This window comes from Dreissena polymorpha, chromosome 9 (genome assembly GCF_020536995.1).
Source record: "Dreissena polymorpha isolate Duluth1 chromosome 9, UMN_Dpol_1.0, whole genome shotgun sequence".
NCBI lineage: Eukaryota > Metazoa > Mollusca > Bivalvia > Myida > Dreissenidae > Dreissena > Dreissena polymorpha.
In genome coordinates this window covers 43,251,133-43,275,426 of record NC_068363.1, presented here as the reverse complement: position 1 = coordinate 43,275,426, position 24,294 = coordinate 43,251,133, and the positions used below count along the sequence as shown (strand labels likewise).

The following is a 24,294-nucleotide window of genomic DNA, read 5'->3' as shown; positions in this document are numbered from 1 at the left end:
TACAAGAAAAATGGCGTAATGTTGCGTGCGACCTGAACTCTTCAGTCAAAATCAATTTCCGACGTAGCTACTTCCATGGCAACCATGACGTCATTGCTGAAAAAAAACTGCACGTATTCTGTGATGCCAGCATGTCGTCATACGGCGCGGTAGCATACATTTCCAGGGGTTTCGAGACCACGCTGATGATGTCAAACAATCGCGTCGCTCCGCTGAAAAAGTTAACCATACCGAGATTGGGGTTGATGGCGGCAGTGACAGGTGCCCGTCTGTGCCAACATATCATACAACAGACAGGACTCTCCGATGTGTACCTGTGGTCTGATAGCCAGATCGTTTTGCACTGGCTAGTATCAAAGAAAAAGCTACCACGATTTGTTCAGAACAGACTGACAGAAATACAAAGTTTGACTCAGAACCTGAAGTGGAGGTATTGCCCGACTCATAAAAATCCCGCCGATTTATTGACACGAGGTTTATTAGCATCAAAACTCCAATTGAGTAAACTGTGGTTCAAACGACCGATGTGGCTTTCTACACCCGATGCTTGGTCGGAGTGGCAACAGACGAGTGACATGGTTACTGTGGCAACAGTAACGGCAACAAATAATTCGCAAGAATTTATTGACATGAAAAGATTCAGTTTGTTTCAGAAACTGATCAGAGTGACTGCCTATGTTCTGCGATTTATTCATTATTGTCGCAATGGACGAAAACCAGCAGGCATAAAGCTAACCATTCAAGAAATGACAGAAGCTGAAACAGCATGCATTCGAACCTGCCAGATGACATCATATCCTGAAGAAATCCAGTGTTTAAAAGATAACAAGAAGGTATCGCCGCTTGTTAAACAGCTTAAGCTTTTCATGAAGGACAATGTGATTCGTTGTGGTGGACGCATTCATAATGCAGCCTTAGAAGAAGAGACGAAACATCCGATTTTGCTGTCGGCAAAGCATGCATTCACGCACCTGGTAGTCAAGGACGCCCATGAGAGGTTACACCATGCCGGACCCAGCTCAACTATAACACTTCTGAGAGGAAAATACTGGATACCAGCTATACGTCCATGCGTTCGTTCGGTATTACGAAAGTGTGTGACCTGCAGAAAGGTTTCTGGTAGACCATACAAAGCACCAGACCCTCCTCCGTTACCGAAGACAAGAGTGTCAGACGTAGCTCCGTTCACGTATACAGGTGTTGACTATTCCGGAGCTCTTAGTGTACGTGACAATAAAGGAAACGACATGACAACATACATATGTCTGTTTACCTGTGCCAGTTCGAGAGCCGTTCACTTGGAACTAGTACCAGATCTGTCGGCGGAATCATTCCTGTTTGCATTTAGGCGCTTCTGTAGTCGCAAATCAACACCAAAAAATTATGATGTCTGATAACGGCAAGACATTCACGGCTGTTGCTAGACATTTGAATGATTTGTGTGAATCTGCGGCGGTGCGTGATGAATTCAACAACCGATTAATCGATTGGAAATTCATCCTTACAAGAGCGCCTTAGTTTGGGGGTTGGTGGGAAAGAATGATCGGTCTTACCGAAAATGTATTAAAGAAGGTACTTGGTAAAGCGTACGTGACATATGAAACGCTACATACTATTGTCACTGAAGCAGAAGCCGTTATCAACGACAGACCCCTTACTTACGTCACTTCCGGCGAGCTTGGACAGCAGGAAACATTGACGCCTGCCCATCTTCTATATGGAAGACGAATAACGTCACTTCCTGTCGAGCCTACGACATTGCCAGCAGATTATCGCATCAATCGTTCGTCGCTTGTGAAGCAAGGTGCTCGACGAGTGCAACTCATACAGAACTTCCGCGAAAGATGGCGACGTGAATACCTGACGGCACTCAGAGAAATAAGTCAAGTACGGGGAAATAACAACCAGACGATATCCGTAGGCGACGTCGTACAGATTCAAGATGACTGCCCGAGGACGCAGTGGAGCTTTGCCGCTGTTGAGGAACTCGTGCCGGGAAATGACGGACTCGTTCGTTCGTCGAAAGTTAAAACAAACAATGGACTCATTCATCGACCAATTGTGAAACTTTATCCAATTGAAGAATGTGAAAACAATATCTAGAGACTGTTAATATAATGTGATAATAGAGACTTTATGTGATTATTGTGATAAGCAGAGACTTACGTTAATTTAATAATACTTGTTAAAAAAATATTTACACATTATTTCATGTTATATTTTCCTGTTGTTAGAATTTATATCATTTCGAGGCCCGGAATATGTCGGGAATTCATAACGTTGACGTTTATCCGCTGACATGCACGCGACGTCATGTATACTATCGACGTCACTTCTTATGTTATATATATATACAAGTTCATATTAACGTTTATTAAAAGGTCGAACCTAACGCAACTATTTCCGTAGTTTATTAACACTATACGATCATACGCAACACAAACGATAAGCTTTATCTGTTATTCTCTCATTATTAAGGGACTTTTCAAATATCTTATACATGGACACAGTAGCCTCTTAGATACAAATAACCCGCTCTACTACGAAGATATAATTGTTGTTTTCAAATAATAATAAATAAGTATTAATAAAAAGTAAATATACGGCTGAAGAGCCTCAAACATTTAAAGAAAACGTTTACCTTTAAATAAACACAATTCTTCTTAATATGGTTATTGGGTGTTGAATATGTGGTAAACACCAAACCGAAACCAATTTCGGAAGCTAGGAAAATCATTAGATCAACCCATTCCTTGACTGTGAGCATTCTAAGTCCTGAACATATTATCACGAAAAATTATGATTGCTTTCAATTGCTCAAAAGAGTATTACGTGCTGCGTGGAATATGGTGAGGTTTCAAGACTGTCGTGGAAATATTAGAGAACTTGCACAAAGTTACTTAACAAATAGTTTGCAAGTACAAAATATTTTGTAATATATCTAAACTCAACCAAAACTTCATGTCAGAGAAGTGACCCTTGTTTTGTGAACTTTCAAGTGAATGCATCCGCTGGTAATTTAATATTGCAGGTAAGAGCGCATCAAGTTACTCTAAGTTATAAAATAGTATATTTATATTGGTCTTTTGGTTATTTGGGAACACATTATATTTGATGGAAGACAACACGTTAAGAAAGTATACTGATATTTAATAAAAGTGAAATACAACAGGCACATATTAGTATATATAGTAATTGCTTGACAATAATTAGTAGATACTTATTTATTTTTAGATAAGTATACTCAAATGTATGTGCTGTGCAAGCATATTTAGGCTCAAACCCATGTGTCAGGACCGAAAAAAAAAACACGGCTATTTTATTTTAAAATTTACTAAATTTTAGCGTTTCTCATCGCATTCACTCTAACTGTTTAAATAACTATAGAAAATATATCTAAACAAAATCAACATATACATACATTCCTATTACATTAAAGAAACAAAATAAAAGTAAAGGTATTATTCACACTTGCCGGACAAAGTGTGGATAATCAACCGTCCCTATATACTGTGAAGAACGATAGAAACTTCACATTCCACAATAAAGTATTCTTATAAAGTTATAAACTCCTTCTATTCCATAATTAAACTAATTTTACACACTTATTCGTTCCATTACAAAGGCCCGTCACGACCTATTGATGAAATTGCAGAAAAAGTGTTTACTGTGAAGAAACAGCTGTTCATTGTCTTTATACTCAAATATCAAATTCAAGTAATGTGATCCGGTTTTTATAATTATGAAAGCAATATATTAATCAACGTGGGACAAGAGTTATACGACACTAATTCATATTCTTAATAACTTGTAAAATAAAGTTTAGTCGGCTCCTCAACAAAGACAATATGTAATTGTTGACAAAATCAAGCTTATACGCTGGTTTTCCAGTATTTTTTCTTTAATTAACACCTTTAATTATACAATGTAATTGCAAACATCATCAATCAGTGACAATGCTATTTAAGTGCTATATATAATTCTTTTTTTAAGAAAACATACACTTGGAGACACTTCTAACGCATCACTTAATCATATCAATATAGCTTCCGTATGTTTGATCGGATTGTGTTGAAATTTGGACCAAGAATAAGTAAACACATATCTGATAATTCCTGAAAATTTAATTGAAATTGAAAACAACAAAATGTAAAACTTAACAAATTAAAAAAAGGTCACTTCAAAAGTCAAATTCGCAGACTCGTACAACGTAAAATAATAACAATGTGAAAATAAAACGCATAAACTTACACGTCTTAATAACTGACCGGCTTGCAACATGCCGATTGAGCAATTTCGCTCGTGAATATTTTCTTAAATTAATGTTATGTTGTTCTTGTGTAAAAACTTACCTAGAGTTATGAAATTGAAATTAAATTGGAATAAAATGTATATCGCCACTTGGTGATTTTTCTAACGCAACACTTTTAAAACTTACATATCTCAGTAATGAGTAAATATTTTTATTTAAAATTGCACATGTGATCATTTGACTACAGTATGTGCAAGCTAACAATAAAATCATTCATCCGTGACGATCGGACGCTCTAGCGAGAGGGAAAGGTAGCCTGTAAAATGTTAAGTGCGCGATTGCGCTCCTGAATATTCATACGAGCTATATTGTTTTGTAAATTAATTTTATGTTTTCCTTATGTAAGAACCCACCTAAAATAATTAAATTGAAATAAAACTAGAATTAAAACGCGTTTCAACATTTTCACGTGCAAAAATATAGAACCACACCTACCCCACGTGCTGAAGCGTCAAATCGTCACGGATGAATGATTTTATCGTGAGCTTGCATAGAACGTAGTCAAATGATTGTATGTAAAATTTTAAATCAATATCTTTACTCGTAACTGAGATATTCAAGATTGAAAAGTGATGCTTTAGAATTGTCTCCAAGTGTATTTATTCATGGAGCAAAAGTATATTTTACCCTCAAAAGTCAAAAACTTTTGGTTAAACACCCTGCGTTTGTACATAACGTTTTACTTTCTTCATGGTTTTCTGATTTACTAAAAAGAAAGTACAAGATGTTATACGCAGCAAACGGTTTGAATTTATATCAGTGCAGTGTATATGTTTATCATTATTGAACGATACTACCAGCGCGTCTTCACCCGACCCTATGAGCAAGATTGTTGATGCGACGAGCGATATAACAAATAGAACGTGAGTCTATTTTGTCTCACATTGAATTAGTTATGTAAATGAATACTGTGTCAGCAAATCGACCATTCATGTAAAGATATTTAATGCTGTCTTTATATAGCCTTTAAATGAGTCCAATGTACTACACACTATAAAGCAATTAAAACACGTCGAAATTATGGATCTGTTAGATGACAATATAAAACGTATATAGCAACATTTAAAAAGTAAGATTTAAGTTCTGTTTAGACTGTAAGGTATTGAAGTTATTCAAGTCAAGAAGAAAAACGCAAGATGATAGCATCTTTTAAACCAATCCACAATTCCGTGAGTTTATTGCAATCAACTACCACTCTAACTTTCAAGTAACTTCAATTAGTCCGTTTTTTTTTGTTATCTGCAAGTCAGTATATCGATATGTCTGTTTGAAGTGCAAACACAACCATTTGCAAAAGAGCACCAACACCTTTAGTACTTTTAAATGTGTAAAACTGATTTCGATTATTTACATCATACACATTTTGTTAATCGAACTACTAGTGTATGTTTTATTAACCTAAACATATATAATTGTGCAGGCGTAATAATTAAACTGTATTACGTGCAATTTGAAACCCTCGAAACAGGCTTAAGAGTGCCCTGGCGTAAATCAATTCATTCAAAGCAATTATCTTTGTTACATGAAGCTACTTTATCTTGCGGAGACAATGTACACTAAAGTCGAAAACCATTAACGTTATCGGGAACGCGAAATGGCACTGATCAATCGATATCGCCCTAAGTGTATGAACATAGAATCTCAGTGGCAAGGCTCGTGATTAAGGATTTTTAAACCTTGTTTAATAAAGATTCACCAAATCTGTACGCTGATATTGGTCTGATCAATGCAAAGGTACCTTCTATAAATAATTATAAAACAACAGTAGGCGTGTATATCAGTCAATTGTTTTGGGTTCTTGGATGCAAATGTGACATCCTCATGGGTTGTTAAAGTGAGGTATATTCAACACAACAAACCATGTTATGCCAAGTTTACCATATAACATTTCATACACAAAAGCATCAAAAATGCAAACTCGTTTTATATTCAAATTGTAATTGAAAGTGCTTATGACGTCATTATGTACATTTAAACGTTATACAGCACTGTTATTTATATCCGCCTAACACATAGAGTCGTAGCTATTATATGTCATAAAAAAACCACCTTACTCACTATTTCATTGTGAGTAAATTAATTATTACTTAATCAAAATTGCTTCAAAAAACTAAATTAAACAACAACACAACAGATATTCATAACGAATGTTATTGGCAGCAAAATACAAATTCAATAGAACTTTTAGCGAACTTCATCCAACTGCAATGACCGAGGGCGTGTTTGCTCATGGAACGGAGAACTGATGATTGCCTGTTTGAAGCAAGCGGAAACCCAAAATGTAATGGCCATCTCTGTTACTAAAAATATACAAAGGAGTACTACTCAAATACCAATACAAACGATAACATTGGCTGCATCTTATATGAAAATCTGAAACAAACTCAATTTAATATATGAACAACAACATTCTATAAATACTTCTCTTTAAAGTTTCACAAACGTTAATTCAGAAAAATAAAAATTTATGAAACCAAAACAAAATATACGCATGTATCATACATTAGATATAGCAAATTTAACCAAGTAAGGGGGGAGGCAAACGACCTTTCTTTGCTGCCAATAAAATCTCGAGTGACAAACAATGCCTCTATACACCTTTATAACGCCACGAAACCTTGCAATTATTTTACAGGATGATTTTACATGATGTTAAAGCCTTAACTGATATTGTCAAACGACAGAGCAGTAATTCGTTATTCTTGATATCTAATTGACCTGGTTTACCTTTGCATTCCTTTAAATTGTATGTGTATGCCATTATGAATTATCAAATTGCAATGATTTTACAGGGCACATTGACGTTTATTTAATGCGCATATATGATTTATATTAAGGGACGTTAAATCACAACTGAGTTGATGATATCGTCTCAAAAAGTGCCATCGTCTCTTTGGCTTGTACACGCGTATTAACTTATTATCTATTCTTAATTTCAAGCAACCGTTTGTACTATACTAAATTGAGATTTACTCATTTACTTTTGGAAATGAGGCACACAAGTTTTTACAAAGGAGAAAGTATTCACTGTGCAATAGCTGTTTTCATAGTTTTGTATTTTTAAATGTCAAATTCATACTTCAATGCATAACATACCATTAACTTGATTACATCATTTGGACGTCCATATTTAAATAACAAACGCACCGATGAAGTCAATTGTGTCGCGCATTATCCAAACAAAAGGACATTTCGTGTCAATAATAACGTTGCATAAAATCAAACTCGCATGAGCGTTCAGAAGCAATTAAAACAAACAACACATGGCCTTTCTGTTTTTAGGCAACGTCAAATAATAGGTCTGCAAGGGAATCGTTTATCAACTTGTTAGATCCGTAGTATAAACTGTGGATACGATACGTAACAGGAACGTGTTTTTTTAATGTCTTTAATATATACAATATACTATAACATCAAAAATTGAAAAACAAGACTAAAGCTGTTTAATCTGCTCCTAAAGTGAAAACATAAGTGTTCAACAAAGCGGTTTTACGTATTGAATACATGTTCAAAAATCTAGTTCTAATACTAAACGTATTGTCTCATTAATTACAAGTAATTCCACCAACAACTAGGCAAGCAAACAACCTGTGAAAGAATAAGCCTATTGTTGTCGGCCTAGGTTTCTCGTTTATGTTCTCGTGTCTAACAGAAAAACCTCATATGTAATACGCAATAGCAGCCAATATTACGCCAAACATCGATTCGGGAAAAAGAAGATGCAAATCTAAAAAAGGCATTTATACTGTTCATATGGAATGCTACAATTTCTTATAACAAGAACATGCTTTAGTTATTAGAATATGACACAGCTTGAAAGCAATTGAAAATACTGAATTGGGTATACAGTCATGATAATCGTGACATTAATACATAACTTTATTCTTCTAATTGAATATTGAAACTGCGCACGTCAAACAAATTTGTATTGTAACGGAGAAAGCATTGTTCGTATACATGAAGTTAGTGATTCTACATATCAAGGGGATCATAATTGGATAAAAATTGTTTCTGTAGGCAGTCTGTGAAAACTTGTATTGGCTGCTAATGGGTTGCTTTAAGCTGAGAGATGCTAATAGAAAAATGTGATGTGCGCATAAGGGACCAAAATGGCGAAAGGAATTCAATTTGGTTCCAATATGGGAGGTCTTTATACTATTGTTAACTAAACAATTAAACAAGGAATTGTTTATCACATTTTTAAAAGTCAATTTACCATAGAAAACCATAGCTCAGGTCCGAAACATTATGTTGCGTAAATTGTAAACTTCGATGTGTCGCTAGATTATTATCTAGTTTTTTTTAGATACATCAGTCATTAAGAGACGAGTTTCTTTTTTTTCCAACAAGAGATTGAAGTTAAAGGATTATGCGAAGTTGAAAAAAAATGTGTACATAGTTTTTGTGATTTCTTGAACATAATCGATTGTTAAAAATTTAAAACACAATTCATAGAAATATGCTCTTTTATATTGTTAAGATTATTTGCACTATTAAAAACAATATTTACAAATTATTGTAAATCTTCACGTAGTTTTTTTTTCATGATATAAAGGAATTATTACATTTTATTTCGTAGACATCACAATTTATTCTTTTTAAATACAAAATCTTCTATTACCGTTGAATTTACCAGATGTTGTCATACATACGTAAGTAGTACATCTCTTACGTTCATCTTATATGCTAATGCACAAATATTGAGTCCAAACAGCTGTGTTTTATTCAAATTGCAAATGCATCTCACAATCAGATTTTATCTCTTTAATTGTTATATTATAAGTTGTTATATTTACACCAATGTATATTATTTAAGTACATCGGAGACATACTTCTTGTTTAAATATTCTTATCCCATGTCATGAATACAGATAGAATATAAACAGTACAAACTTTTTAGAAGGACAATTTGAACAGTATCGTTGACTTGATTCCAAAGCGCAAAACTATTCATCAAAGGTCGACACCCATCTGTTAACGGCACCGAGGTTGTTGTTTATGGAATTAATTCTGCCCTTTAGGGAAATCATGACTTGACAGACAGATGGAATCAAATACGTTTCAGTATCTTGTGTCGATATGGTTAGATCCTACTTAATCTGCATTGAAGCTGACCAAAGTTAATTTAGATTCGATATTTTTGGTTAATCAATAATACATAACAAAGGAATCTGTTCGGTTTTGAACTGAGGGTAAAATTAAACAAATTAGCAATGTTTATTTGTTAATTTTACACACCGGCTATGCTTTGAAAATATTAGTGTTGTTGCTTTCTTCACTTCAGTTCATGTGAAAAATTGATTCATTTGAACCTGAAATGACTAACAAGCAAATCAATGGTTTTGTTTTAATATAGTTATATTATAAATTAATTTGTGGCCAACACCACAGTTGTTTTTACAAAATATAAAGTTGAACCTGTGCCTAGCTCCACAAACGATTTAATAAACGGTTCGCCTTCGTTTTGTTTGAATAAATGTAATTGTTCTCGTTTTACATTCGACTGTGAACATTTATCGACGCTTAAAACCAATTAATTTACATTGCAAGTACATGTCTTTTTATTCTTCAATATATCGTTTCCGTCTTATGCAGTTCATTTTGTTGATAGCGTAATTTAACATGAAACAAAAATAAACTTCACATTAATCTTAGATTTAAAAAAAAGGTTTAAAATAAAACAGGAATATAATTGCATTAATGTCCCATTTGCTTCTGTAAAAGTCAGCATGCTTCATTTTATGGTCGATACATGTCCTTTCCCTCTGGAATGAATTCGAAATATGTATAGCGCAAGATTATGAAAAAAATTAACATGTTGGGGTGGTTATCGTTCACTGGTATAATAGTGTACATTTAAACGCATGTTTGCGTTTGTTAAATGCAAAACGTCTGCGCTGGATCAGATATATAAGTAAATCTTTGCAAATCTTGTGGACAATCATGATTAATACCTATTTATTTTTGTTCGATTTCATCAAAAGCACTATACTTATTATAAACGCTGTCGTGTCCGTTTTCTGACTATTACCAGTACTTGGTATCTATGGGAGAGATTCCACCATTGGAATCGATCCCGCGAACGCCCGGTGGCTTGCCGTAACCATATCGACTACGCCACGGCAATGGACAAATAAATAGACCGTACCAATACCTATAATAAAAGCAGCCATATGTGTCATAAGAACTTAAATGTATTTGTTTGGTTTGGCTTTAATAAACCGATTGAAGACACAAAAGATTATTTTTGACAGATTAAAGCAAGGCTCGTTATTCAATTATTTATGACTGTTGTGGGTTAATTTGCGCGTTTTGTATAACACGTTATTCTGGGTTTAAGTGTTACTTGCCGGGCATCTACGACCCTGTGCTGCCAACATCTGTTCATGTGCGGTCACATCAAATGCTGATTTGTACACATTCCCTATATATAACGATTATCTTGCTTACACCAGCAAGAAATTATATTGAATCCTCAAACTCATCAAATAGCTAGCTATCAATCATACGTTATAATCTCTACCAATAATTAGTAATTGGAAAAATCATCGGAGTTCTTAATTATATGGTTTACCAATGTCCTGCAATATAATTACTAATTATTCCAGATCAGTAACAATATTCATTCTAATTTAAGGCCACAGTCATTACGTCAGTCAAACATTCTCAGAAAAGTAGTCATAAAACGCTGACTACAAGTATGTTTACTGAGTGCACTTAACAGGTTCTTTGTACAAAAGTAACTTATTTGCGTATCACATGACAACTTGTGCAACCAAAAAATGTAGTTTAAATTGATAACACATTTATAAAATGTGTTTAAAACATAAATCAAAATCAGATAGAAAAAGTCCGAAAATCTTTGCAGGAAATAAAGCGTATAATTCATGAAAACGTGTTTGTCATTAGCAAGGTCCACACATGTTAAATGCTTTCTAAAAAAAAAAGCAAGTTATACACTATCGGCTGATATAAAAGTAAATTATTGTATTACTTTAACGGATGTGTAAGATAATTAACATTAAATAAGGACATATGACAGTTTATAAAAAAAACATCTATACAATTTATATATAAAAAATTGTTCAAAATCCATTGTTGATATCGTTAAAATAAAGCTATATTAAATGTTCACCTACTATATATGTTAGGCAGTATCAGTAAATGCGAAGATGTTCGTCCTATTATTTGCAAGCAAGAATACAGTTATTCAGGGTTAACTAAACAAATAATTTGATATGACATTTTAAAAGACACATAAGCGCTGCAAAAACTGTATGTAATAAATATTTTTCGCAAGTCATCACCACGTCATAACTAAAACGTCTAACGTTAAACGTCATGCAATACATTTACAAGATTTGTATTCACAAAAATACATTTTATTATTTTAAGCCTAGCATGATATTTTTGCAAAAAGAAAAAGAGTTAATTGTTAATCTCTTATTATTAGGGGCCTTGTCAAATATCAATAACACAGTAGTCTCTTAGATACGATTATTCCGCTCTACTTCGAACATGTTATTGTAGTTTTCATATAATGGTGAATAAGTATTAAAAGTATGATTGCTTTCAATTGCCCAAAAGAGTTTTATGTTCTGCGTGGAAAAAGGTGTGCTGTCGAGAATTTATTTTAAAGGGGCCTTTTCACTGATTTTCGCAAATATTGAAGCTTGTCATTAAATGCTTTTAATTGATAAATTTAAACATTGGACCTAAACATCTCCAGTAAAAAAAGCATACAATTTAAAAAAGAAAAAATTAACCCTCTTCTGGGCTCGAACCACTGACCTCTGGAGTCCTGGAGTAAAAAGTGTCCCGCTTAGACCCATCGACCATCCGTGCTCATGCTATTAGCCGATGTATTTTTATTAATATAAGCAATCCTCGTAGTTTCCAAAAATATAACGACAACAACAGAACTTTCAAAATAATTCAATCGTTTCGCGTTGCAACGCTTTATAATTTTCAGGTGTTCAAATCGTCAAACGATGCATATAATGGATATTTTAGAGCATGGTAAATGTTCAGTATTACTATTTTCTCACAAACATCATAACTAAAACGAAAATTTGCGAATCTAAAACATTTTTTTTTTAATTTTGTCAATTTAACAAAACGTGAAAAGGCCCATTTAATCTGTCGTTGAGATATTAGAGAACTTGCACAAAGTAACTTTACAAAGAGTTTGGAAGTATAAAACATTTCGTTCTTTGTCTTAACTCAGCCAAAAGTTCATGTCAGAGTTATGAACTTTGTTCTATGATCTTTCAAGTGATTCATTTATTTTAAACTGGTTATTTGAAATTGTAGATAAGATCGCATCAAGTTACGCCAACTTATAAAATAGTCTGTTTTGGGATATCCATTTGGGTCTTTTGGTAATTCGGAAACACATTATATTTTAAGGAAGACAGCGCGGTTAACGCAGTATACTGATATTTATTAAAACTAAAATGCACTAGGCACATATAAGACACGTATTGCTTCCCAATAAATAGTAGATACACATTTAGTTTTAGATAAGTATACTCAAATATATCGATGTGCAAGCATTTTAAGGCTCAAATCCACGTGTCAGAACCGGTTAACGACCATCGCTCTATCATTTTAAAAAAATACTTAAATTGACCGTTTCTCATCGCATTCAATCGAAATGTTTAGAATTCTATAGAAATATAGTAAAAGCAAATTAGCATGCAAATACATTCCTTTCAAGGTAATGAGACAAAATTGAAGTACAAGTTCACATTTGCCGGACGAAAGAAAAAACAAAGTGTTCATAAATAACTGTCACTATCTACTGCCAAAAACGATAGTAACTATACATTCACCAATAAAGTATTCTAATTAAAGTTAAAAACCAAAATCCTTTAAAATTTCACAAAACGGTAACAGTTACTTTTAAATAATCAAACACTATTTACACACTTATTCGTACCATTACATAGGTCTGTCACGATTTATCGATAAAAATGACAGAAAAAGTATTTACTGTGAAGAAACAGTTGTAATGTAACAACGTTTTGCGACCCTGCTCTTAAACAAAATTTCGACACCATTGTTATCCGGTTTTATAAGGGCAATATATTAATCTACGTGGGGAAAGAGTTTTAAGACGCACATTCATATTCCTAAATAAGTTTTCAAATAAAATTTAGTCTGGTCGTCGGCAAATACAATATGTTATTGTTTAAAAAAAAAGCTGATACTCTGGTTTTTCAGTATGTCATTTACTTATAGAATGTAATAATATATATTGGATGCATCATCAATCATTGACAATTCTATTTAACTGCAATAAATTTATTTCTATAAAGAAAACATTTTTGTTAATGAAACAAAATCCAATGTGTACCCTCAAAAGTAAAAAAAAGGTCAAACACCGTGCGTTTGTACATACCGTTTGGCTTCCTTTCTGGTTTTCTGATTTATTGCAAATATATCACTCGACGTTAAACGCAGCAAAAAAGTTGATATCATATAAGTTTATAGTATATGTTCATCATTATTGTATTCTTATTGAAAATCTACGGTCATCACTGGGTGTGTAATTATTTGTTCGCATTTGATTCTATATCCATCAAATTTGCAGTAATCAAACGTCTGTTCACCTTGGCTTTTTTCATTTGCTTTTACGTTTGTAGCTATTTTATTTGCTGACGCTGTAAGCGGTCTGGTTTGACATCGGAATACCCTCAGTTATTCTCAATGATTTCAGTAACTTTTCTGCCTCCTAAACAATAAATATTGAATGTCATTTTTTCAAATTGTTATATTACATACCATAGGTCTGCGTCTTTGTCAAAATAAAACTTTCTTTATGTCAACTGTTTAGATAAAATAAAAGGTTTATCGTGTCATGATATCCGATTGCGTATAACCGTATAACCACCATGTTATTTTAGTTTGCTCTGTCAATGATGTTTAGCATTGATGCATTTTTAATGAGTGCGAATAAATAATGATTAAGATTACAATTTTAAATAATTGTGATTGAAAGAGTTAACGCAGATATATATTTTATGACATCAAACAAACACCTTAATTTTAAAACTACTGTTCCCAAATGAAGACAAAAATAATTAAAAGGACGCTACACGTTACCTTTGTTATTAATAATTCGAAATGTATACAGACAACTTCACGTTTACGCCTTTATTTGTTTTTAAATAACCAATTTAAGTCGATTAATCGGTTGACGCACAAACAAAACCTGTTTCTTTTTCATTAAAATCGAAATTATACAATTTATATAAAGTTTTTGTGTGTTTGCCGTGTTTTGCAGTCTAATAACGGGTGTCACTCAAATACTTTTTTCAATATACATTTATCTGATATTTACAGTTAACAAGTGCATTAACGTAATCCACCTGCTGATGCTGAAACCCATGTATTTGAGAGAGAAAAAATCGCTCGAATAAATTATCCTCGAACGTTATTTCTGTAATGTGCAGTAAAACGACGGCTTTATATATACTGTATGTGTTTTTTCATGTCAATTACGTAGCATTTCGTAGATAATTACAAACAAGATATTCCTAATTACATCTGGCAAATTACTAGTAAAATTTCCTTATGCTCACCACTCACGCATCAAGATATATGATGCTATCTTATGAGCAAAACTGCGACTTAATTAGTCTGAACGATCTATCAGAAAAAAAATCATGTCTGCTTAAGGGGAATTTTCCATTCGTTTAGTCAGAAAAATTAAGTCTGTTTGTTGGAGAAATTAATAACTGACTACACGAGTAAAGAGGCCTTTTCACACATTTTGGCATGTATTTAAGCTTGTCATTAAATGCTTTATATTGATAAATTAAATTTTTTTACCTAAATATCTCCAGTAAAAAAACAAGAATACATTTAAAAAAGAAATAAAGTAACCCTCAACTGGGTTCGAACCTCTGACCCCTGGAGTCATGGAGTAAAAGGTCTCCCGCTTAGACCACTCGACCATCCGTGCTCATACTATGAGGGAATGTATTTTTTACTTATATAAGCAATCCTCGTAGTTTCACACAATATAACGACAACAACAGAACTTTCCAAATTATTCAATCGTTTCGCGTTGCAACGCTCTATAATTTTCAGGTTTTCAACTCGTCAAAAGATGCATATACTGAATATTTTAGAGCATGGTAAATGTTCAGTATTACTATTTCCTCACAAATAGAATAACTAAAACGAAAATTTGCGAATTTGAAATAACTATTTTTAATTTTAACAATTTACCAAAGCGTGAAAAGGCCCCATTAAGGCAAAAACTACATACTACATATCATTGTCGAAAAATTGCCAATTACAACCATATCGAAGTAATTATAAAGCGGTGTTAAATCACTTTAATCAAAACAAGTGAGCCAATTGGTTAAGGGAGACACAACACTCTTTAACAGCAACGGCATCGGGAACACGGTAGCTGGCATACTGTGACCATCCAAATGTGTATGCAAATTGTCATTTATACATTAACTTTCTGTTTTTGTATACATATTTATATTTTCGCACACAATTATATCGTTTTAATATGACAGATACATATATATGATGAGTATATATTTTAAACAGATTGCATCACATCGGACTAACGATGATCGTTATTCATTAGTATGACCAAAACAACTGTGCTGGCAAATGTGTTCTATAACCCAACTATTTTTAATTTGTTAAAAAAGCAAATGTGCACATAAAATGTTTTCATATAACCAATGTGCAAATCATGTAAGTCGCGGTAGGACCAGCCTATATCATTCGATATTGAAGGCATAAAAACATCGAAACGGTAGAACTTCCTGAAATTTATTAAGTATGAAGAAAATGTGTTGTATTATATAAATATGTATTATATAGGCATTTTATTCCACTACCAAAGGCATAAAACGTACTTAAAATTGCTTATCACTGAATGATGTGTTGTCATTATTGCCATTTTATCAACATGAGTGCACGCGTTTTTGGAGATCAAATGTCAAATTCGCTTTCTGTGACACTTTATTCCAGCTGTATCTACTAGCACAAATCAGTTGAGTACGTCTATTAAGTTGATTGAGGAAAGTAAATGTTTATCCCATTTACAAACACTAAACATTTCGGATATATGATCAATCCACTGAAAACGCCAAACCGAGTTTAGGGGTTGATGTATCAAACCAAGTATAAGAAGTTAACTGGCTGGTACAAAGGTTTACAAAGTTTCCGATCAGTTGTGATAAGTTGTGATAAACTTTGTGTCTCAAAAAGTACCCATTAGACTCACACTCACTACCTTAACGAACAACGTTTATCATTTATCACGCGTGGTATGTAATGCATTTAAATGATATCAATAATGTAATAATTATTGTAACCGAAACCGTATCTGTAAGTAATGTACTTTTGTAAAAACCCGTTCAGACACGACAATCGATATCTCGCCACCAGTAGTCTGCATCCCGAAATCTAACATGCACGGACGATCCTCGAGGCAAGTATTTGCTCGATACGTTCACTAGCAACACCGTCAAATGCACTTTACATTAAAAAGTAAATAGCACTTTACAACTGTTGTATGAATAAATAGTTAATTTGTACAATAACCTTACCGCACGTTTGAAAGCAGTTGCCTTTTTAAGTATAAAAGCAATATTATGGACACGGACAAGTAAAACGCTATATTGCTTAAACAGCGTATGAAAAAATAAACAATGAAGTTTAAATATAGAAGTACGTATTTGCAAGTGAATAACACATGGATGTCATTAAGCACCACACCTGTACTGGAAGATACAAACCTTGATAGTCTTTGTCATCGCATTCTCGCGTTACCATCAACCGCGCTGAATATAGAGAATAACAGGTCACTGACCCATCATTTTGTAATATATCAGGCGAGGCTTAGAATAATATAACGGCGAGGCTTGCCGAGCCGTTATTTTATTCGTGCCGAACCTGATATATTACAAAACGATGGGACAGTAACCTGTTTTTCTGTTTATCATACCACATTTTCCTAAAAAATCTGCAGAACGATCCATTTTTTATATTTTATATAAAATGTACGGATCCCCGCTGATTTTGCTGATCCGGCTTTTACACGTTGACATACATGTAACAACGTCGTTCTAAAAGAGGACACGAATAATCGCTTAATTTAAACATCGTATAGAGAAAAAACAGTTGTTTGCACTACGAATGGGAAGAGTAAACCCGCTTTAAATATAAACGTCTTGAATTGGAGATCAGGAATGGATTGCAGCGACAAATTTAATCGAAGAACACACTTCAATGAATAGTTTGGAGTCGCCATTTTGGAGATGTGTATTGAAATTGACATTTTGATGATGGTGTCAATATTGACATAAGCGTGTTAATCCGTTCGTTTAAATAGTTGAGGATTAACATACAGTTATCATTTTCTTAACTTTCTGTGCAACACTTGCGAGTGCTATGCTTATATCGATATTTAAGATGTATTGTCCCATTGATGACGTCATTTAACTTCTGTATAGCTGGCTGTGGTGATTTTTTAAAAATAAACGTTTTTGTGATTTATGACTTTAAACTAGAATAAAATATGTACGTTCTTGGTAACAAATTGTTTGTTTTATTGAACCTGATTCCTGTTGTCGACTTTATTGCAAATCCCACGTAACTCCAAACCCTGACTAATCAGAACTTCCTGTTGACCATGATATAAAAAAATATATCAGGCAACGTTACATCAGGTAGATATCAATGCGGTGGTATGATAAAGTATTGGAATCGTCAACGTAATTTCGCTTCCTCTTAATTGTACTGTCGAGTATCAAGTTTATAGGCGAAGGAAATTGCTCTAACACGATTCGGTAGGGTTTTCTTTTACAAAAACTATTTAAAACTCAGGTAACGGTATAACTGTTTAACATTAAATGTGCGTTTGTGTTGACAATATGGAATAACCCCCTGCCCTATCGACTTGGAAAAAAAGTGTTTGCTTCATTCGGGATCATGTCCTGCTGTAACTTCCTGTTATCATGTAACAGAGTCATTGGTGTTTAAAACACATAGACACTGAGTGATGTGAGGAATAACTAAATTGTACACAGTTTCCCATAAAAGTTATCTTTCAATGAAACCACCCTGTCCCTTTAAAATATCCGTTCAACATTTTATTTGCTTTGAATTGATAATAAAACTAACCGTCTGAACATAAACAAAGATCACTTTCCCTTCGGTCTATGTTTTTTGTGTATCTTGATATTAGACATTGACTCGGACCATGCTTGTTCTAAATTATTCCAGTTTTATCAAAACATAGTGATTAATGGACGAGAATGAGCTATGCACATTGCATCATAGTGATAGCACACTTTCAGAATGTTAACACTATATGATCGCCCATTATGTAATACAAAATGCATGGTTACTAAAATGATAAAAAAACATTTATCGGGGATATTTAAAAAAAAAAGTGACACATTGCAGGTAATATCAAACTAAACCATCGTATAATATTAATTAATACGACACACACAACGCTATCAACTAAGATGAAAATGTAATTAGTGCCACCTGTCATTTCAAATCATTGATGCTCTCCATTACGCTTTGTTCCTTATTTAATTAGATTGGCGATTTTCGCTGAACAAAATGACATCTCACGAAACATTAAGTGATTATTTGATATTCTACATGAACAAATGAATGACCAGGTATGAACTAATAGTCTTGTTTTCAATATGTATTGTATTGGTTTGTTGTTTATGTGTATATGTTTATCTGTGCTGTTACACATAAGATGGTGTCACAAAATGCTGTTTGTTTCTGTTCGGCAAAACTTAGTTCACGTATGCATGGGATGTGGTAATCTATAAAAAAAATACAACATTTGATCAATATTAAAAAAGAGCGTTCAAACAGAGAGGCGGGAAAAAGTATTTCACATTGAATATCGTTGAATCAAGTTTTGGAAGTAGAAACTAAATTTTCCGTGAAAACTCCAGACATATGTTTTTAGATATTATATGTCTGATGTAGATTGATGAGTAAAACAAAACCGACGCCATGGCTATATTTCAGTTTGATTGGTACTCTCGATTCTATATAAGAAAATTATATGCTACAGTAACCAATTAAAACAAAACTATATTATAGATTCAGGATTCAAGATTTATTAGATATCATGTAAATAAAGGCCTCCGGCCCAAAACAAAAACACATTTTCAAATTTATACAAAATCCGTGTTACCAGTTAATACGAGTATATAGTTCCATCATGCATATATGAGAGACTCAACAATATTATTTTTCGGCATTTTGTGACAATAGAAAAGTCTTCCTATGAAACTATTATGCAACAAAAATTATTACATAACAAAGTTTGTAATCAATGTAAATTTATATTCCCAATGACATTCATTAATTGTGTAACATAGAATATTAAATGTTTTATTACAGAAATACCAGTGCTTCTCATTAGGATATTAAATAACGATTCGTTTCTGGCCGTTATACCTATATACAAATAAATTGTTCGTATATCAGTGTACTGGGGACACTCAAAGAACGCATGATATTCGTTCTACAATACATGTACGTCAAATTTTGTTAAACAAAATAAGCATGTTCGGTTTTCGCGCTATACGTTGAAATGCCTGGCAAGTTCAATGTTCAATTTATGATAAGAACATCAAAACGAGCAAATGCACAACGTGACTTAAAGGATACATCTATACTTAAATATTTCTCCGGAGTTAAAAGTGACTTTAACTGTTTGTAAGTGTCGCAGCGCGGAGATTCATTAATCTCATTGTGCCAGTCTTGGGTTTTACAGCCTTGTATACGCCTTTATAAAAATTATTGTAAAAATATATTCATATCGCCTACGTCCTGGGCAACCCAAACAAAACCAAAACCATATTTAAATAAGAGTTTCTTCACATATGTTGCCCAATGTTTCCTTCCAATATCGTCTAATGACTTCAGCATTCTTTAACAATTTACTGGATATCTATTATTAGGCATTTTTTGTAAATGACACCAGTATTTTATGCATTTCAGATAATACACACAACAAAGTGACAATCTACCACATTCCCCTAAGACCATACGGTTATTAACCATCGAGCCGACGCCTAAGAAATATTTGCAAAATTCGATTTGTGATTTTTAGATTATATCACAGTATTCATAACCCCATATTTCAGCCCCAAATGTGAGTATGAGCACAAACATAGTGTCATATGTCAAAAAAATGTCACTATGGGTAAAATAACCAAAGGGAACTTGAAACTGTATGATAGAGAAGAATGCTTTGCGTGCTTGTACCACCAATTTGGATTTAGCAGCTGTCCACTATAGATTTGGAGTAAAAAACAGACCCATATTGTTAAAGACTGAAACAACTTTATCCTTTTGACCATTAAGAAATCACATTTCATAATTGCGTAAAGGACGACCATTAAGGAAGACTATAATTTCGGTTTTATTCAGGATAATCTGCATACCAGAATCTTCGCAAACTTTCGGAACAGCGTTTGAATGTAACTTAAGGTTATATTATTTTTCCGCGCACTTAGCTACGTCATCAGCGTACATCAAACAATAAATATCTGGTATATCAGTGGTTATAAATATCCCATGTCTACAATGTTCCCTTAGGTAGCTTACTAAATTAATAGTATATAATGAAAATATTATCGGTGTGCTTAAATCACCCTGACTGGTACCGTATTACAGCAGAATGGATGCGTAATGATATTTCCGGACACTTTGATATGTGCGCGTAAATTTGCGTACATCGATTGCAAGACAATTAGAATCTTGCCGTTCATACCTGTGGCATATAAGATGGTAAAGAGCTTGAAATGAACCAATGAATCAAAGGCCTTTTTGAAGTTCACGTATAGTATGAAGAAACGACCACCAGGTTGCGACGTATACTTTTGAATCATGCTCTGGAGACAAAAATGGTTATCTACAACCGAGTACCCAGATCTAAACCCGGCTTGTGACTCTTATATGATGGTGCTTTTCTCTGCCCACTCATTTATACGGTCAGTAATTATACTTAAAAAAATATACAAGACATTAATGAGTGAAATTCCTCTGTAATTAGCCGGTTCTTCCTTACTGCCCGATTTAAATATTGGGACTATAATACTTTCGCACCACGATTCCTGAAATATACCTGTATCTAAAATTTGATTAAAACGACTATTCAAGATCGGGATCATAATATATTGTGGGTTTTTATAAAATTCCGCTCCTATCCCACCCTACCGTGTGATTTACCAGTTTTCAGCTTAGATATACTGATCCTTAGTTCTTCATCTCTAATTGGTCTATTAAAAGGGCTTGTGTAATGTTTCAACAACGGAAATGCATAGTGGGAATGTTAAATGTACTAGAATCACGGCTGACTTTTTTGTTACTAGAGTTCTTATAAAGAAAATGTTTGGTTAATTTAGTTAATGCATACACAAGCTGCGATTTCGTGTGGATTTAATTCGACGTTCAGTATTTCATGATTGTTTTTCAATTGAAATGCATTTCGATATAAGTTTAAGAGTGTGGGGTGTGTTTGTTCATTTATAAAATACTCGTATATACTGTCTTGTTATTGTAAAATATAGTCACCATAAATACTTTTTAATTCAGAAACACTATCAAGAAAGATACAGCGCAATATAGGATATAAGAGTGATTGAAGCACTGCAACGGTAAATGTAAATTGTGGCTTTACAACCATTTGAGTTGTGTCAAACCTTGTATGGCTACTTTAAAAAAGACCCATAATGTACGTGTCAGCGTAGAGGTAAGACAACACGTACAGATACTCCATTATAAATAAAGCATAACGTCTCAGTCTCAAACTATATAACAAAAATTGTGTTTACTGAAACTGGTTGGAAACATAATCACTATCTCAAAAATGATTACGTGTCTTCCACTACTCACTGCATAAATTAAACGCATATTTGAGATGATATCCATACCTTAAACACGAAAATAAATAAATCTTTGATTTTTATTATTCATAAGTTTACCAGATTTTGAAATTATTAAGTTATATTATTCGAACTTGTATGCGATATAATTATTTTCATAAGTGCACTTAGTCTATGTGAACCGTTGTCATTTTCACAGTATGATTTGAGGACTAATATATTTACAAATTGTCAAATCACATTAATCATAAAAGACAAAGATACACACATTTCATCTGATGTGATTCTTGCGAAACAGCTTACGAATTTGTGGTGAAAGTTTTTTTAGAAACAATAATTATTTTTCGTGTCTCTGAGTTTGTGGACTTACGGTTTTCTTCCCTAATTAATGTCTCTAATTTTTCGGACAGTATATTTTACAGTGCTATTCTACAGACTTCGCCCCTGTTTTCGATTATCTTCGATTATCTTGTGACACTTCTAGCATAGATTTATACAAACGGATTAATGTAATACAACTTTGCAAATGCATGCCCGAAGGCAATTGACAATAACATTTGCGCTATTTGGGTAAATAACAATGACTACCGGTAGAAAACAACGAATTCACCTAAAAGGATTTTTAAACAGTTTCGTCCTATTAATGAAGCAGAATGTTTTGTTTTAAATTGTGCGTTCTTTTTCAAGCAAGAGATCGCTAGGCTGCGAAATTATATTTACTTCAAAGCAGAAAAAGAAGAGCAAACCACATTACAATAATTGTGCATTGATTGATTGCTTTTATTTCAATATAATTATAATTTTGGACACCTTTGGTTTTGTCTCTAAATTTTCGGACACCTGTAATTTTTGAATATTTTTCGTATCTAAATTTTCGGACACGAAAACAGCTAATTATTTTTAAGTGTCCGAAAACTTTAAGTCATTACGATATTGTAATGCTGCATTCTTTCGAATATTTGTTTCATTTAACAAAAATCATTGGTACACAGAACACAACATGACAGTGTTGAAAACGTCAAAATATCTTATCCTCTGTGTATTGTGCTCCAATCAAAATATCTACTAAAAATTAAAGCGAATTCACAATGTCACACCAAGAGTGAAATATGTACCAAAAATATCTGAACATAAATTGAGTACAATAGATTAGTTGTTCAGCTTTATGGACACAAAACTGTTTTATTATGATTTCAAACAACACTGAAGTCGTGACGGGCATGCTTTAACATTTACTCGCGATATTGCTTGATGCAATAAACGTCTACATTTTGCTCTGAGAGAAATTATGCCCGTCTGCACGTATGCAGTCTGTGATAACAACAATGAGTTGTTGTTCACAGTTTCAACTTTGAATACTTTTCATGTACTTTAAGAACTCCCCTTTGGTCATTCTTAAAGTTATTCTTAAACTTGTGCAAAATTCAAGAACACACCGTGATTGCGATTCAAAGTTATATCATGAAACAAGTGAGCGAATCGGTAATTTACTATTTTTTTATTTGCGCGCTAATACATATATAATTCATTGCTATCACGACTGAGGTTTCAACAACAGTTTATTTTTGTTTCTATTCACCAAATGTTTACAAGATTGCATAGTTAAAAAAAGTTATCAAAGGCCGACACTCATATTGAACGGCGTTGAGGTTTTGTTCCTAAATAAAAATCATATTGAACCTTTTAAACATGTTTAGTCTGTTAACATGGTTATTCGACATAAAACATTCATGTAGTTTAAAACTTGTACTGTAAGGTAAAAATTGTACATTGAAAATTATATTTTTTTATTGAAAAAATCAGCACAACGTAGTCACACCGACTTTGATTTTAAAATTGACATTTTATTGCTCTCTTATCTGTCAATGTAATAAAAGGATTCATTCATGTTTATTCAATGATAGTCCTTTAGTTTTTAGTTGAGTACAATTCAGAATGAAATATTTGCTTTAATCTTAGTGGTAAATAATAAGTTTAAATTTAAACGTTTGTCAAGTAATAAAAGTTCAATGGTGAGTGGATGGTATCACCAACCTCTGTCAAACTGTTAAATATATTAAATGAACATTG

The 24,294-nt window shown here is 33.2% G+C and overlaps 1 protein-coding gene across 2 annotated transcripts in view; it reads right to left on the bottom strand.

Annotated features, from left to right (window-relative positions):
- The window catches only part of LOC127843650 (uncharacterized), a 123,482-nt gene that overhangs the window by 17,321 nt on the left and 81,867 nt on the right, over positions 1–24,294 (bottom strand). Inside the window, exon 3 of one of the 2 annotated variants that reach the window (XR_008032263.1) lies at positions 6,472–6,612. The exons of the other annotated variant lie outside the window; for it this stretch is intronic. The gene's annotated coding sequence lies outside the window, so the exon portion shown is untranslated. Of the gene's footprint in view, positions 1–6,471; positions 6,613–24,294 lie in introns of those variants that run through there. 2 annotated transcript variants of the gene reach the window in all.